Consider the following 16,925-nt stretch of genomic DNA (forward strand, 5'->3'; position numbering starts at 1 on the left):
TCAAGAAAATACGATCATATAACCCCAATCTTATCGTCCCTACATTGCTTCCTATTAAGTTTCGAATAGACTACAAACTACTGCTACTCACTTATAAAGCACTAAATGGTTTGGCTCCCATGTATCTATCCAGTCTTTTAACACGCTACAATCCGTCACGCTACCTGAGATCTCAAAACTCTGGGCTTCTAGTAGTTCCTAGAATAGCAAAGTCCACTAAAGGCGGTAGAGCATTTTCACATTTAGCTCCTAAACTCTAGAATAGTCTTCCTGACAGTGTTCGGGGTTCAGATACACTCTCCCAGTTTAAGTGTAGATTAAAAACATATCTTTTTAGCAAAGCCTACACATAACACACATCACACACATTACATCACAACCTTGTGCTCCAGAATATATGATTACATGCACATTATCAACTTGTGCTGTTAATATCATGAACAGCAGCTACGCTAATTCCTCTCCACTGCTTCTCTTTCTCTCCCCATCCCGAGGCATCCTGAGGTTTGGCCAGCTCCAGTCACGTCCCACCTCGTGAAGATTATGGACCTATGGATGATCATGGAGAAGTAGATGCCGAGTGTTTAAAGGCCCTGGCATGGAGAAGCTGATGCTGGATCTATGATGATCACAAATTGTTCTGTATTGTTGAAAGATTTATGACCAAACTCTTGATGTCACCCATATGAGGATGGGTTCCCCTTTGAGTCTGGTTCCTCTCAAGGTTTCTTCCTCATATCATCTAAGGGAGTTTTTTCTTGCCACTGTCGCCACGGCTTGCTCATCGGGGACAAACGCACACCATTCACCTTCACTGTTTTTTTCTGTAAAGCTGCTTTGAGACAATGTCTGTTGTGAAACTTGACTTGACTTGACTTGACAGAAGCTCCAGTGGACCAAGCCTTAGAGATCTGAGTGGAGTGAGCTCTGACCCCGAAATGTGCGGGGCAACCAGAGTACTCATAAGAGGATAAGATAGCATTCACAATACACCTGCTGAGGGTCTGGCTGTTTGCACTTGCCGGTTAAGCTTCTTTTGGTCAGGGGCCTTAAAGGGAGGATAGAATGCCTGCAGCATGATGGGTTGTGGGAGAGCTGAGGGCACATTAGGAACATACCCTGGTCTGGGGTAGAGAAAGGCACTGGCCATGCCTGGGGTAAATTCCAAGGGAGACGGGTCAACAGAAAGGACCTGAAGTCCCAACCCTCTTTAGGGAGGAGATAGCCAGAAGAAAGACAGTCTTGACTGTCATGGTCGCACCACACATTGAACAGGTGCCATTTCATGGAGTACAACCTCCTTGTGGAGGGGGCCCTGGATTTGAGAATGGTCTCTACTACCTCGGCAGAGAGAGACCAGCGGCTAAGAGCTGAGCTCCCTCAGGGTCCTCCCGCTCCATAGGCCACTAATGACTGCCCACAACCTGTGAGGGAGGCATCCATCGTTAACGTTACGTGACGACAAGGAGCCCCCAACACAGGACTTGTGATAGGAACCCAGGTATTCTTTACACATCTAAGGCCCGAAGGGTTTGCCGCGTGACCTTGATTGGACAGAGTGGGTTGCCCTACCGGGAGAACTCTCTGTATCTGAGCCACCACTGCGAGGTCTCATGTATAGGAGGCCTACCGGAACCACGCTGGACGTGGCTGTCATCAGACCCAGCAGTTTCTGAAACTGATTTACTTTTACACTTGCTGGAGACCGCTGTGCCCTGAAACATTCGAGGTGGCAAGTTTAACAAGTTGATCTATCGAGAGCACTGAGGAGAGGCGGGCGTTGTGTACAAAGGTGTGCACCGCCCTCCAAACCCCCAGCAGAACCCCTCTGAGGTCCTGAGTAGTCAGTTGTTGAGCGCCTAAATTCCCTGGCGGGGGGAGTGCAAGTGGCAACACTAAGTCTTTGAATCTCTCGATGCCCACTCGTGCTGAGCTGGGGCTGTGCCCACCGAGCAGCCCCAATAGAGCCACGATAGAGAAAGTGCTGAAATGCCACAGACATAAAATGTATAACATCGTAATTACTGTAAGGGGAGTTCCCCATTCGGGAACTCGAGCTGTGTCGCAACGCTTTGGGAAGGCCTCGCGTTGTTCACGCTCTGAACCACGTGTAAAATCTGGCCAATATCCAAGTCAGGATGTCATCGGCGGGCGACTTCGCGACAACCAGGAGCTACAAAATTGCTTCGCCGTGGTAGCGACATTAGCTTCTGCTTGTTCAGGTAAGCACTTTGTGTGTGAGATTCTGTTTAAGCATGGCTAACAAACAAAAATATCGACTTTGTATTCATTCTTGCCCCCGTTTCATTACGGGGAAAGATACGCATGGCTGGTGCATTGTTTGATTGGAAGTGGAGCACGCTCAATCCGCTCTTGGGGGAGTTGATTGGGGCACAGTTTGTAGTGGCTGGTGGTAGAGACCATCCTCCATTCCAGAGCTTCCTCCATGAGGAGGTCATATGCCACAAGGTGGCGTCTGTTCTCTACGTGCTGTGGGCGCCACCAGTTAGACCCAGTTAACCGCCCGGTTGGTTCAGTTCTGGAGTTCTTGCAGTTTGCCACAGGGTTAACTGCTTCAACCCTGAAGGTTTACGTGTCCGCTATCGTGGCTTATATTACTTATATTAGTTATATTAGTCACTGGGTAGGCACACTCTGGGGACAGGTTTTTTCCGTGGCGCTCGGAGGCTAAGATTGCATTGCATCTCTTGATGGTGTTTCTGTTTCAGCGTGTACGGCTGTCAAAGACCTTGGTGTTATTATTCACCCTACTTTTTCCGTTGCGGCTCACGTAAATAATATTACCAGGGTCGCCTTCTTACACCTTAGAAATAATGCTAAAATTTGAAATATAATGTTGTTACAGGATGCAAAAAAAATTGTTCATGCTTTTGTTACATCTAGATTAGACTACTGGAATGCTTTACTGTCTGGGTGTTTGAATAAGTACATAAATAAGCTTCAGTTAGTTCAGAATGCAGCAGCAGGAGTCCTCACTAGATCTAGAAAATATGACCACATCACCCCTGTTTTAATCAGTCTACACTGGCTTCCAATCAAATCTTGCATTGAATATGAAAAACTACTACTGACGTATAAAGCACTTAACGGTCTCGCACCGCAGTATCTGAGTGAACTTCTGTACCAATATGATCCTCCACACCTACTTAGAGCAAAAGGTGCAGGCTATTTGTTGGTACCTCAAATAATGAAGACTACAACAGGGGGCAGATCTTTCTCTTATAAAGCCCAACAGTTATGGAACAACCTTTCAATCAGTGTTCGGGACCCAGACACAGTCTCAGTGTTCAAGTCGAGGTTGAAAACGTATTTATTTAGTCAAGCCTTTTATCAGTAGATGTTTTCTTGGGTAAAGGCACAGTGTGATCATGGAGTATAGAGTGTTTGGTGAACTGGGATATGTGTATGCTGTCGTCCCCTCACTTTTACACGTTCATTTAGGTTTGCTGATGGTGGTGTGGTGGGTCGTCTCTTATCCCAGAGATCCCTCATGTCGGTGTTACCGTCTGGTTCTCCATTTTAGCTATGCTGCCATAGCGATTCTTGCTGGAGTCCAAACTGCATAGTGACATTAACTTTCATACAACAATGAAGACACATAATAATCTATATCCTTCTGTTCCTGTCACCCCTCTTCTCTCCCCCTATCTCTCTCTCGCTCTCTCTCTGTCTCTCTCTCTCTCTCTCTCTCTCTCTCTCTCTCTTGGTCGAGTTAAACATGCTCCTGAGGTTCCAGTGACCACTGTTCCTGCCCCTCTTCCCTTGTGGATCTTCCCACTTCATCCAGGCCTGCCTCTGGATAGTGTTCTCTTTGGCTGGAGGCCACTTTGTGCAGCTTGGGACGGTTTCTTATCAACACCTTGGGTGGTCCCATGCAATTCCGGAGTAAGAATGGGCACTTTGAGGATGGATTGGACTGTACGTAATGTCAACAGATTGCTACATTGACTCAGGACTACTTTTCGGTTCTGATCACCAACACTGTACCCTGCAACATCATATATCTGCTATAAATGGACATTCGGTGCAACCCAGATGAGGATGGGCTCCCTCTTGAGTCTGGTTCCTCTCAAGGTTTCTTCCTTATGCCATCTCGGGGAGTTTTTTCTTGTCACAGTTGCCACCGGCTTGCTCATCAGGGACGAACTTATTTATAAAAAACATATTCACTTTTAATCACCACATTATCTGTGTAAAGCTGCTTTGAGACAATGTTCATCGTTAAAAGCACTATACAAATAAAAATTGAATTGAATTGAGACACAGGACACGACCCAGAGTGCCTGTCTTGGACTTGGCCGTTGTGCTGGCAGCTCTATCGAAGCCCCCCTTTGAGCCCATGGCCCAGGTGGCCCTTAGGTACCTCTCTGTGAAGACCTGTCCTCCTGGCGAGTTCCTCCCTGAAGAGGGTCGGGCCCCGTCTCACCTGGAGTTTGCCCCTGGCATGGCCAGTGCATTCCTCTACCCAAAATCTGGGTACGTACCTAAGGTGCCTGTCGTGCTGCTGGACTTCTGCCCTTCTCCGTTCTTAGCCCCCAACCAGGAGAGGCAAAACCGGCTGTGTCCAGTGTGAGCACTGTGGAGTCTGTGGAGAAAGTCGGAACAACTGTTTGTCTAATATAGCCCCAACAGAAAGGGATTTCCTGCCAATAAGCACACTCTCTGCAGGTGGGTAGTGGATGCTATCTGCTACCATCTTATGAGTCCTCTGGCCTCCCCGCTCTGTTTGGGGTCAAGGCTCACTCCACTCGGAGTGTGGAAGCCTCTACAGCCTAGTCCGCTGGAGTCTCACTCCAGGACATCTGCGACACTGCGGGCTGGTCCACCCTGCTTAACTTCATCAGGTTTTATGACCTCGACCTTAGAGTCACTCCGGGCTCCTCTGTCCTACGTTCTGGTTGTGAGGCTCCCACACACTAGGCAGGGTCTGGTCAGTGTGGCGTGATTGGACACTCGTTTCCAAAGCTTTGCGACGCAGCTTGAGATCCCTGCGGCGCTTACCTTTTCTTTTGCAGAAGCTAATGATGCTACCTGACCACTAAGCGCTTCTAAAGAGAAATAAAACTAAGAACTCACCCACGTGGGGAATAAAATCCTCCCATATATTGTTAGAATCCTGCACTCATTGGCTACATTTTGCATTTTGCAATAATTTTGTTTCCATAATGTCACCACACCTGCATATAGAGTGGATGCTAAAGCCTGAGATTCCACCTCTTTGACTGTTTTTTTTTTAGTGGGTGGTCTCATTTGTTTTGTAACACTATATTCTACCAGCCATATTTGTTTTTTACCACCAAGATGGTGTTTTTTTTACGCGAAAGTTATTCCAAAACATCTACCAACAATACACCTCCTGAAGTACTGTGATGTAAACAAGAGAATAACCATCTAAACACTATTGTTTCATTGAACCAAAAATGCTTCACGGCATGTTGCTCAGTGGACCCTTATCTTTCAAAATAAACTGGTATTTGCAGCAGTGGATGTGTTTTTGACTATTATTTCAATAATAATGTAATTGCATTTTTTTTTTGCACGTTGTTGTGTACTACTTGCACAAATTCAGCTAATACATTCTTTATACGCTTTCCATTAAAAAACAGTGATCTAAAATCGATGCTTGAGGCTTAGACATTTAGAATGATGTTTAGTTTGTCATTTTTACTCTTGTCTCTTTTCATTGAATCTATTGTTAAACATTAACACCTGAGTACAATGGGATATCGGTCGTGGCACTGAAGGCTAAGAGGTTAAAGATGCAGCCACTCTGGAGGACTCTTTTATCAGCACCTGTGTTGATAACATCATGCCCACCATACAAGTCAAGAAGTTCCCCAACCAGAAACCCTGGATAAACAGTCAGGTATGGCACATGCTTAATGCTCACTTCCTTGCATTTATATCAGGAAACACTACAGAGTACAAAGCTCTGAGTCCAGAGTGAGAAAAATCATAACAGGAGCAAACAGGCAATACAGAGAGAAGCTGGAAGGCTTTTTTTTCCTGCAACACATTACAGACTATAGGACCACCACCACCACATCACATGTCAGATGAGCTAAACATCTTCTATGCAAGCTTTGAGACCTCCAGCAATAGCATAGACAGGAGGCACACACACACATGGACAACCCAACTCTTCGCCTGTCCTCCAGTGGTCTCATCACGCCAGGTATACAATGCACTGAAGAAGATCAACCCATGTAAGTCAGCAGGACCAGATAACATTCCTAGGCAGGCCCTAAGGGCAGGTGCCAATGAGCTGGTTGATGTTTTCACCTCTATCTTCAAACTTTCTCTCAGCCAGTACACTGTTCCCACCTGCTTCAAGAACACAACACTCATCACCCTTCTCAAGAAGAGCCCACCCTCCTGTCTGAATGACTATAGGCCAGTAGCACTCACTCCAATCATCATGAAGTGCTTCAGGAGAATTGCGCTGGCCCATATCCAGAACAATATACCATACACAATCGACCCCCTGCAATAAGCCTACCGGCCCAACAGGGTGACCTCAGATGCTATTGCTGCTGTCCTCCATTTTTCCCTCTCCCACCTGGAAAATAAAGACTCTTATATCAGGACGCTTTTTGTTGACCATAGTTCTGCTATTAATACGGTCATCCCCAACAAACGTATCCACAAACTGTCTATACTGGGCCCAAACGCCTGCAGGAAGTGGTGAAGACTGCTGAGAAGATCACAAGGACTCCACTGCTGTCCTAGCATTTACTATCGCAGAGTTTGCAGGAGAACTGCTTTTGTTGCATTCATTGTGGTCAGCGAATTAAGAATTTCACTCTATGGGGGAACATTTTCCCTGAGAAAACGAGACGCTGGAGCATGTAGGACGATCGGGTCTTGAACATACACCAGTCTGGGTAGAGAAAGGCACTGGCCATGCCTGGAGAAAACTCCAGAAGAGAGAGACTGATCCACCCATCAGTTTTGTAGGCAATAGGATGATTCTTTTTTTATTTACCTTAAAATTACATTGACTTGATTTGATTTAAAAAGAACCTACTGTAGCATATTTGTTTTACTCCTTGCACTAAACATTATTTGATTTAACATTCATTAATGATTTTTATAGCCTATTTTGGTTTTATTTAGTTTCACTAGTAAAAACTTTTTCTTTGCACCAAATTTCAAAAACGGAAATGCTGAATGCTGATTAAGTAACATCTTTTGTTTGGAGTCTTGAATGTGTTTTGAATTTGTTTTTTTTTTGTGGAACTATGCAGTTGTTGCCTTTAATTTTACAAGGTTGCAGTTTATGTTTCCATTCAAGACCAGTTTCAATCCAATTTAAAAACAAAAGCTAAATGCTTTTATGTTTGTATTGAATGTAGCCTACTTACTGTGCAATTCTACTTTTGGCTTCTCCCATTAGGGGTTGCCACAGCGGATCATCCATCTCCACAACCCCCTGTCCTCTACATCTGCCTCTGTCACACCAACTACATGCATGTCTTTCTTCTTCCGCCTCTCCTTCTCCTCCTTTGGCCAACAGTAGCCCAATTTCCACCGGATCCTGTAGGCTAACGATACCTGTGGCAGTCATTGGTAAACCGGGCCTCAAAAGATCCGCTATGAAATTCTTATTCGTGATCCGCATATTCGATTTGGAACATGTTTTATGCTGGATGCCCTTCCTAACGCAACCCTCCCTATTTATCCAGGCTTAGGACCGGCACTAAGAGTGCACTGGCTTGTGCAACCCTAATGGCTGGGTTAGCCTACTTACTGTGTAATTACTGATTTAATTTTAGATGGTGTGTCAAGATGGCGCCGCAGTGTTTGGCCTGCCACTTGCTCCTCTATTTTTTCATGTTTGTTTTTGAACAAACAAATCAAATTGTTCTTGAATACCTAGTCCTTTAAACCACCACCGCCACTGTTGACATTAAGTCCTCCTTTCCTGAGACGCCCTGTCTGTCTGCTACCAGGCAGGAAGAGCCACAGAAGACGCGGTCGGAGAGGCGGGTTACATGCCAGGCTGAGGACTCACCTGGATTCTCCGTCTTCGAGGTGTAAAGATCAACCAGGATTTGGCAATGCTAGAAGATCACGGGAATGCTACCGATGGCTTGGCCGGTTGGCTCCAACACTGGCGTTCCATTTCCGTGTCCCAGCCGCGTTGAAACATCCACCCGGGGTTGTGTCCAAGGAAACCTCCGTCAAATTCCTCGTGTGACATCGTCGCCTTCCAACTTTTCCACGTTCCGCATGGCACTTTGTAACACCAGATCGCTCAATAACAAAACATTTGTCCTTAATGATGTCATCTCCTCTCACAATCTGGATCTGTTTCTCCTCACCGAAACCTGGCTTCCCCCGGGTGATGTCAGTGCCTTTTCTGAAATCCTTCCCTCTGGTTACCTTTACCTAAACATGCCGCAGCAAACGGGTAGGGGCCGGGGGATAGAAACTATACACAGAGAGTCCTTGTAGTACCGCCAGCTGTCCACTAGAGGGTATTCCAGCTTTGAGGTACAAGTATTTGTGCTCACTCTACCCAGTCCGATCTTATGTGCAGTAATTTACCGGCCGCCCAAATCAAACATGGATTTTTTTATTGAGTTCTCAGAGTTTCTGTCAGAGTTTGAAGCAAAGTTTGACAATGTTCTAATCTGTGGTGACTTTAACATTCATGTTTGTTGCCCCGCTGATAAACTTTCTTTTCGGCTTCTCCCGTTAGGGGTCGCCACAGCGGATCCTCCGCGCGTTTGATTTGGCACATGTTTTACGCTGGATGCCCTTCCTAACGCAACCCTCCCCAATTTATCCGGGCTTGGGACCGGCACTAAGAGTGGCTGGGGATGGTTCCCTGACCGGGAATCGAACCCGGGTCGCAGCGGTGGGAGCGCTGCATCTTAACCACTAGACCACCAGGGGACCTTGTTGCCCCGCTGATAAACCTGCTAATGATTTTAAGGCACTTTTAGACTCATTAGATCTGGCTCAGTCCATTTCCTGTCCCACCCATAGGTTAGGTCACACTCTTGACCTTATTATCTCTCGTGGGGTGATTGTGTCAACTTGCGAGGTCATGGATTTTCCCATCTCTGACCATTCTCTTATACGGTTTAACATTTGTGCTGTTTCACCTGTACCAGCGTCTACTGCCCCTCATTGCCGTCGCATTATTACCTCATCTACAGTCGAGGATTTTATTGCCTTCTTTGTTTCTGATCTCGCCTTTATTGATGAATTGGCATCGCCTCTTTGCCCGGACCGTTTCCTCGCCTCCTTCTATACCACCTGTTCCCAGATTATGGACTCTGTTGCACCCTATAAGGTAAAGTCAACCAATGTTCCTGGGGACCCCTGGCTCAATGATACAACACGGGCCCTCAGGCGCCGGTGTAGGCAGGCCGAGCGAAAATGGAAGAAGGATAGGCTGCAGGTGTCACTCGAGATGTTTAGGGACAGTCTTGCCACCTATCAGAGTGCACTGAAGGAAGCTAAAGGACAGTACCTCTCTGCTTTTATCAACAGCAATAGCCACCGCCCTGGAATTAACACAATAAACATCATGACATCTTTTTTCTTGTGCTGTTAGTATAGGTGCAGGCTGCCACATCTAAACTTGACGCCTCTTAAGCAAATAATGTAAAGCTTAAGAACATTAGTTTTTCCAGGACACTGGCTGATCTTTTTTTGAAAAGAATGAATGCAGCAATATAGAAACCTTGAATTGTCACCCCTCTCAGTGACCTTTGTTTGAGCCCTGGCCCCAAATGCTGTTTGTGGACTACAGTTCAGCGTTCAACACCATAATTCCCTCCACGCTCACCCCTAAGTTGGAGGGCCTAGGACTCAGCCTGCCACTGTGCCAATAGATCTCCAACTTCCTATACTGCACATGGACACTTTAAGGACAATTACTAAATCACTTTAATTTGTACTTCCAATATCTGCCATACACATCCATGTATATACATATATTTTCATATATTTACTATAGTTTATACTTTTTATTTATCTACCTTATTATCCTTAATTCTATTCCTTTTTTGCTTAAATGTTGGATAGTCGTACAAAGCATTTTACTGCATGTCGTACTCTGTATGTGACAAATAAAATTTGATTTGATTTGATTTGACTTGATTATGTCTCAGATTGGTGTCTGTGTGTCCTCCAATTCTCTTGCCTGGTGGTGCTTGAATAACTCTCAGTTGGATTCTTGCTCCTTTCTATTCCTTCTATTTACTACACATTCTCCAATAACCCATTTTCCCCTGATCATAAAACAGACTTGAATTGATTGCAGTGTATTATACAGTTGTAAATATATGTACATATGTGTGTTGCTTCTGTTCACCAGTAGGGGGATGCCATTTCTGTTGGGTGTAGGTTTCTTCCCTGTTTTTTAGTGAGGGAGTTAGGGAAGTGATTTGTCTATCTTTTGGGTTTGTTTGTAGGTAATTTAATGTTTGGAAAAAGAAAAAAGGGTTTTTGTTTATTATATTGGCCTTGGTCCACCACAATATACCTCCTGTTTTTAAGATATGCCCATGTATGAGTTTCATCACTCATCACTCATAATACCAAATACACTCACATCCGCCTTATATCCATCACCTCATGCCTTTAATCACGCTGTGTGTCCCAAACCTAGACTGGGACATACCAGTAATCTACCTTTGTTCACATCACAGACTATGGATAAATCTCTGGACAATGCATCCACAAGCTTTACATACATGAATCTATCACTATTGAAGATAAACATATATACAGTGATATGATTTAAATAAGTTTGAATTAATGAAGCGCCCTTGATACTCTGAGCTGCCTGATTCATCCTGCCTCTGGATGGAGTTCTTTTCAATTTGAGACCACTCTGTGCTACTGGGTGATTGTTTCACATCAACAGCCTAACTTAAGAACTATGAGGATGAATTTGGACTGTTACAACAGACTGTTGAAATAGTTTGGGGTTGTAAGTTGCATGAACAAAACATCTGAACAATGATAAGACAATAATAAATGGACATTCTTCCTCATACCATCTCAGGAAGTTTTTTTCTTGCTACTGTTGTCACTGACTCTTTAATAGGGATAAACTTATATATAAACCTATATAAAATTTCCCATTAAATAAAGTGCTTATAAAAAAGTCCAATATACTGTATGTAATGAAATATCCTAACAAAAATAAATCCAAAGAAAAATAAATAATTAATTGTTGGGAATATTTTAATAACAAGAAAAATCTTCTAAAGCCGATCAAATAAGTATGAAAACCGTCCCAACTAATAGTTTGTGGAAGCACCCGTTGCCTTTATTATGGCATGAAGTCTTTGTGACTCTATTAACTTTACACATCCAGACTTTGGAAGGAAGTCTTCTTTACAAAGAAGGTCAGGTTTCATTCAAATTGTTCGGGGATCTCCTGTGTCCAGCTATTTTAAGGTCATTTCATAGATTTTTTAAAGGAATTGAAGTCTGGGCTCTCGCTGTGCCAATACGAATTTTTTTTTTTTTTTTTCTGAAGCAATATCTTTATTGATTTTTATGTTGAAAGCTGCGATTATAGATTTTTACAACCTAATAATCCTCCTTATTTCCAAGGCTACAGTTGACACGAGCGCACAAGGAGTGAGCATGTGCCATGCAAATCACAAAATCCAAATGTTAAAAAGAAAAAAAGATTTGCATCGCCTGTGAGATTTTCCATTCAAATCTGACATCTGAAATAAACAGTGGGTTGGGTCACTCTGGAATGGTGTAATCTTAGCGCTCGAAGCTTCAAGGTTCAGTTTGTATTTCTTTTATATTTTATTACATTTTTGTTTTCTTCATAAAAATAGATGAAATCAAATCACAAAACTAGCCGCATTTTTTAATCCATGCATATTTGATTTGAGTCAAAATTCTATTCTGTATCCGTGCTGTGAAGTCTGAGGATTGCTTTCTGTATTCAAGAGTTTTAACATCATTTTTAAGTATACAGTAGATTGCTGTAATAAAACACTTGTGACCTGCTTCCTCTGATTATATGTCAACTGAGTGGTCATTGTTGTGGTCTATTTCAATTTCTTTTTCAATTAGATGCAAACACAACAATGTGCTTTATAAATCAGTATTTTCCTCTCACCATAAATTAAAATGTTTCTTAGATGATTAAACTGGATTTTTTTTCCCTTGCTATTTTGAGGCTTAAAGACACGTGTTTTACAGGTGGTGGTTTAGATTTAGCTGGAAAATTGTCTCAAGCATGTGTAAGTCTTTCTTTGGCCAAGGAGGAGGTTTATGGATGTGGTGGGTGAAGACATGCAGGTAGTTGGTTTGAAAGAGGCAAATGTAGAGGACAGGGCGGTATTAAGACAGATGATCCGCTGTGGCGCCCCCTACTAGGAGAAGCCAAAAGAAGAAGAAGAAGATGTGCTAGTCCGTTTTTAAAACTTTCCACACATAAATTTAGCTGATACATTGTGTCTATTTAAGATATATTACCCAATAGGCTCAAACTGAACAACACAAAAGGTTATAGCCCCACTCTCCATTTTCAACCAGGCTAGGGCTTGGTCAGATCTCTGCTCTCATACCACATCTCGGTTATGCAAACTCCAACATACAGAACATTTACCAGGTAATCAAACTCAGTTCTAAAGCAGGTGAAGACTTTCATAAGTATACTGACTGGGACATTCAGGGAGGCTGCAACCAACAGTGTCCTCACCAACCGTCATCAGTGAGCAGTAATTGTCATTAGATTGGGTACACTGTCATCAGTGACCAGCGACATTAGCAAGTGCATTGATGATGTAAGTCACCAAGAACATTATATCATGCTCCAATCAGAAACCGTTAATGACTGTGAGGTACACAAACTGGGGACTGGGCAGCTCTAAGGACATTCCTGGGCCAATTAAAGAGGCAAAGCATGCACACATTTAGAGAATCCACAGCCACTTTTAGTACAGCAGCGAAACATCGCACATCCAATCCATCACCAATTATAGAAAATAACCTACCTGTGACAGTGATGGCTTCCTTCCATATGTGTTAAACAGCTTCAACGCTCATAGCAGAAGCACAAAATGATGTTGTATTGAGGAAGACCACCCCTTCTCTCAACCACCAGTTGAGTGAGTGCAGATTGCTAAGAGGATGTGCAGACCAACTGATCTTGAACATCTTCAACTTATCAAATCAAATAGATCAGCACCATGGTTCCAATGTGCTTCAAAGTCACCACCATTGTCCCCATTCTAAAGAAGTCTACCTGCCCATTGCACTTACACATATTGTCATTAATTGTATTTAGGCACATCATAACCCTGCTGCCCATCTCATTGTCATGCAAGCTGTGTTTACAGATGTTACAACTTAATAATCCTCTTTATTACCAAGGCTACAGATGACACAAGAGTGCCCAAGAGGTGAACACGTGCAATTCAAATCGCAATATTCACATTATAAAAGTAAAAACTTGAGCTTTCTTATTCAAATCTGACAGCTGAAAAATAAAGGCGGTGGGTCGGCTCACTCTGGAATTGCATAATCTTATCTTTACAGCTTCAAGGATCAGTTTTTAATTTTTTTTTTTTTATATATATATTTTACAACACTCTGAAATAGTATAATCTAAGCTTGTTATTCAATGCTCCAAGGATCTGTTTGTATGTTTTTTTGAGGGTTTTTTTGCATATAAAAAGTGATAGTCATTCATCAAAGCTATTAAATCTTCCTTTTTCTGTTGTTCAGGGTATTACCTTGATTTTAACATATTTTTTAATTAATAAACAAACATAGATTGCGGTAACAAACACTGTCCTGCTTCCTCTGTATGCTAGATGAGTGGTGGCTGTTGAGGTCTATTTAAATTAGATTAGGCACATAACAAATAAATTGCTTTTTAAATGTATATTTTTTAATATAACATTTGAAACAAATAAATTTTATTTTGATTTAATTTTTTATAGTTATTACAACCGCAATTCTAAAAAAATGTGTATAATGTAAATAAAAATAGAATGCAATGATTTCCTTAATCCATTCACAAAAAACAAAACAAACAAAAAAATGTTTAACCTGAGAATATATATAATTTTAAGGAAAAACAATAAGACCATTTTAAATTTGATGGCTGCAACCGGTCTCAAAAGTTATGACTTTGCTTACACCCTTATTCTATACTTTCAAAATTGTTCAAAACCAACGGGAGGAGCACATTTTATGGAAAGAAAAAAGTAAATTTTTATTTTGAAAGTTATTTTTTAAACAGTATACTTTGTTTCTAGTAAGTTAACTTCTCACTAAAATGTGAGTGAATTTTTTAGAGCTAAGCATATTTTTCATAAAAAAAAATACAGTTTTAGTTTTTAATTTAGTTCAATTGAATTTTATTTGATAGCAAATTTTCACAATGGACGTTGTCTGAAAGTGCCTTTGTAGACGTATGTAAATTTAAGACACATTTTAAATTTGTAACGCATGTCAAGTGCTGATCAGTGATGTAGTGAGCGATCATCACAGATCCAACACCAGCTTCTCCATGCCAGAGCCTGTAAACACTGAAGGAGGTCCAGTGTCCAAACTACACATGAAGTGGAATCCAAATGGCACTGGTACGTCTCTAGATGGTTCGGGATGTTTGCTGGGTCGGCATCTACTTCTTTAAAGGTCCACAATCTTCACAAGGTGGGACGTGACTGTGTCTGCCACAACTTCAGGATGCCTCGGGATGGGGAGAGAAAGAGAAGCAGTGGAGAGCAGTGGAGCTGCTGTTCATGATTTTAACAGCACAAGTTGATAATGTGCATGTGATCTGTTCTGGAGCACAAGGTTATGATATGTGATGTGTGTTTAAATCTCGCTAAAAAGATACGTCTTTAATCTACACTTAAACTGGGTGAGTGTGTCTGAGCCCCGAACACTGTCAGGAACACTATTCCAGAGTTTAGGAGCTAAATGTGAGAATGCTCTACCACCTTGGAATTTGCTATTCTAGGAACTACTAGAAGTCCAAAGTTTTGAGATCTTAAAGAGCATGACGGATTGTAACGTGTTAGAAGACGAAAAAATATACATGGGAGCCAAACCATTTAGGGCTTTGTAAGTAAGTAGTAGTAGTTTGTAGTCGATTCGAAACTTAATAGGTAGCTGCTGTAGGGACGATAAGATTGGGGTTATATGGTGATATTTTCTCAACCTTGTAAGAACTCTGGCTGCTGCATTCTGGACAAACTGTAGCTTGTTCATTACTGATGCAGGACAACTAGTAGTTACAGAACATCATTCCAAATGCAGGTTGAAATGCTGGAGCTTCTGTGTACTGGTTTTTGGGCCGATGACCAAAATCTCTGTCTTATCAGAATTTATAATAGAAAGTTATGCATCATCCAGTCTTTTAATTCTTTGACACACTCAGTTATTGTCTGAGATGTATAGCTGGGTATCATCAGCATAACAGTGGAAGCTCCTCCCATGCCTTCTAATAATATTTCCTAAGGGAAGCCTGTATATTGTCAAAAAAAGCAGGGGTCCTAGAACTGAACCTTGTGGCACCCCATAATTTACATGCATTAACCTGGTTAACTCTCCATTTAAGTCTACGAAATGGTAATGATCAGACAGGAAGGATTTAAACCAGCTTATTGCCTGTCCCTGAATGCCGATGTAACTAAGCTCTAAGCACTAAGATCTAGTAAAACTAACTGAGAGAGGTAGCCTTGGTCTAAAGCTTGAAACAGGTCATTAGTGTTTTTAACTAGAGCAGTTTCTGTGCTATGATGGGGCCTAAAAGCTGACTGAAACTCTTCAAATATATTGTTCTCTTGTAAGAAGGAACAATAAAAAAAAAAAAGAAAATAACTGACTGAACCCTGACAGAAAGCAAAAGGTAAAAGGTAGGCATAGTATGCAAATGGAACACTTACCGATCATTGGACAAGTCACCTGACATTCAAGATATACAGAAAGTACAACAGTTCCTCCTTGCTTGCCAATGTTTACTGTTCAAAGATAATGTCCTTCACAGTGAAATTCCTTAGATGGGGAACCTTTGGGCAAAGCCACTTAAGGATATTAGACCATAAAGCTTCTGAACAGTCTGCGGCAGGAAAAAGTTGAAATGTGTAAAATTCAGCAAACTAATCTTTGTCATGATATACTCTCCATCTCCAGCATCATACTCTATGAATATGAATATATGAATGTCCTTCCTCAAAGTAGCTTTAAATTAATTCAATTTTTTCCTTGCTTATGTTTACTTCTGTTATTTTCTTATATTTAAAGGTGCACTAATCAAAATAAAAAATAGTTGAAAGTAAACGGAGAACTTTACACATGTACAAGAAACAAAGTTATAAGATTTCAAACTTCCTGTTTATCTGAATTGTTGTTGTTTTTGGATTTGTTAATGTGTTTGCGAATTTGTTATTTTGTTTTCTCGGATTTGTTTTTTTGTTTTTGTATTTGTTATTTTGTTTTTTCATTTGTTTTGTTTTCGGATTTGTTCGTGCTTTCTAATTTGTTTATTTGTTTTCGGATTTGTTAAGGTGTTTTGCACTTCTCGGCCACAGTATGTTTTGGATTTGACCTGGGGTATTACAAAGCAATACAACTGCTAAAAAGTATTGCAATTAAGTAACACGAAGACTCCAGGCCACAATGAGTAAACAATTGACATCAAATCAAATCAACACAAATCAAAGAGTCAACAAAAGAATAGCAGAACATTTGACATGAGATTTGCCTTTCAAATCTGTTGCTAAAAATACAAGCAGGTCACTTTAGAATGGTGTAATCTTTACTTCCGTAATTTTAAGCATTGAATTGCATTCATTCTACAGAGGCTTTACATTTTTGTTGTTTTAATTATATTTTCCCCTTATAAATAGCTGCAAACTAACCAGCAAACAACACTCATATAGAGACACAACTAT

At 41.7% G+C, this 16,925-nt stretch overlaps 1 protein-coding gene across 2 annotated transcripts in view; it reads left to right on the plus strand.

Annotated features, from left to right (window-relative positions):
• LOC310723321 (uncharacterized protein) overlaps nucleotides 1-16,925 on the plus strand; it is a 487,719-nt gene that overhangs the window by 457,811 nt on the left and 12,983 nt on the right. The gene's annotated exons all lie outside the window — the stretch shown is intronic.

The sequence above is a fragment of the Silurus aristotelis genome, assembly GCF_946808225.1.
Source record: "Silurus aristotelis genome assembly, chromosome: 3".
NCBI classification, from domain to species: Eukaryota; Metazoa; Chordata; class Actinopteri; order Siluriformes; family Siluridae; genus Silurus; species Silurus aristotelis.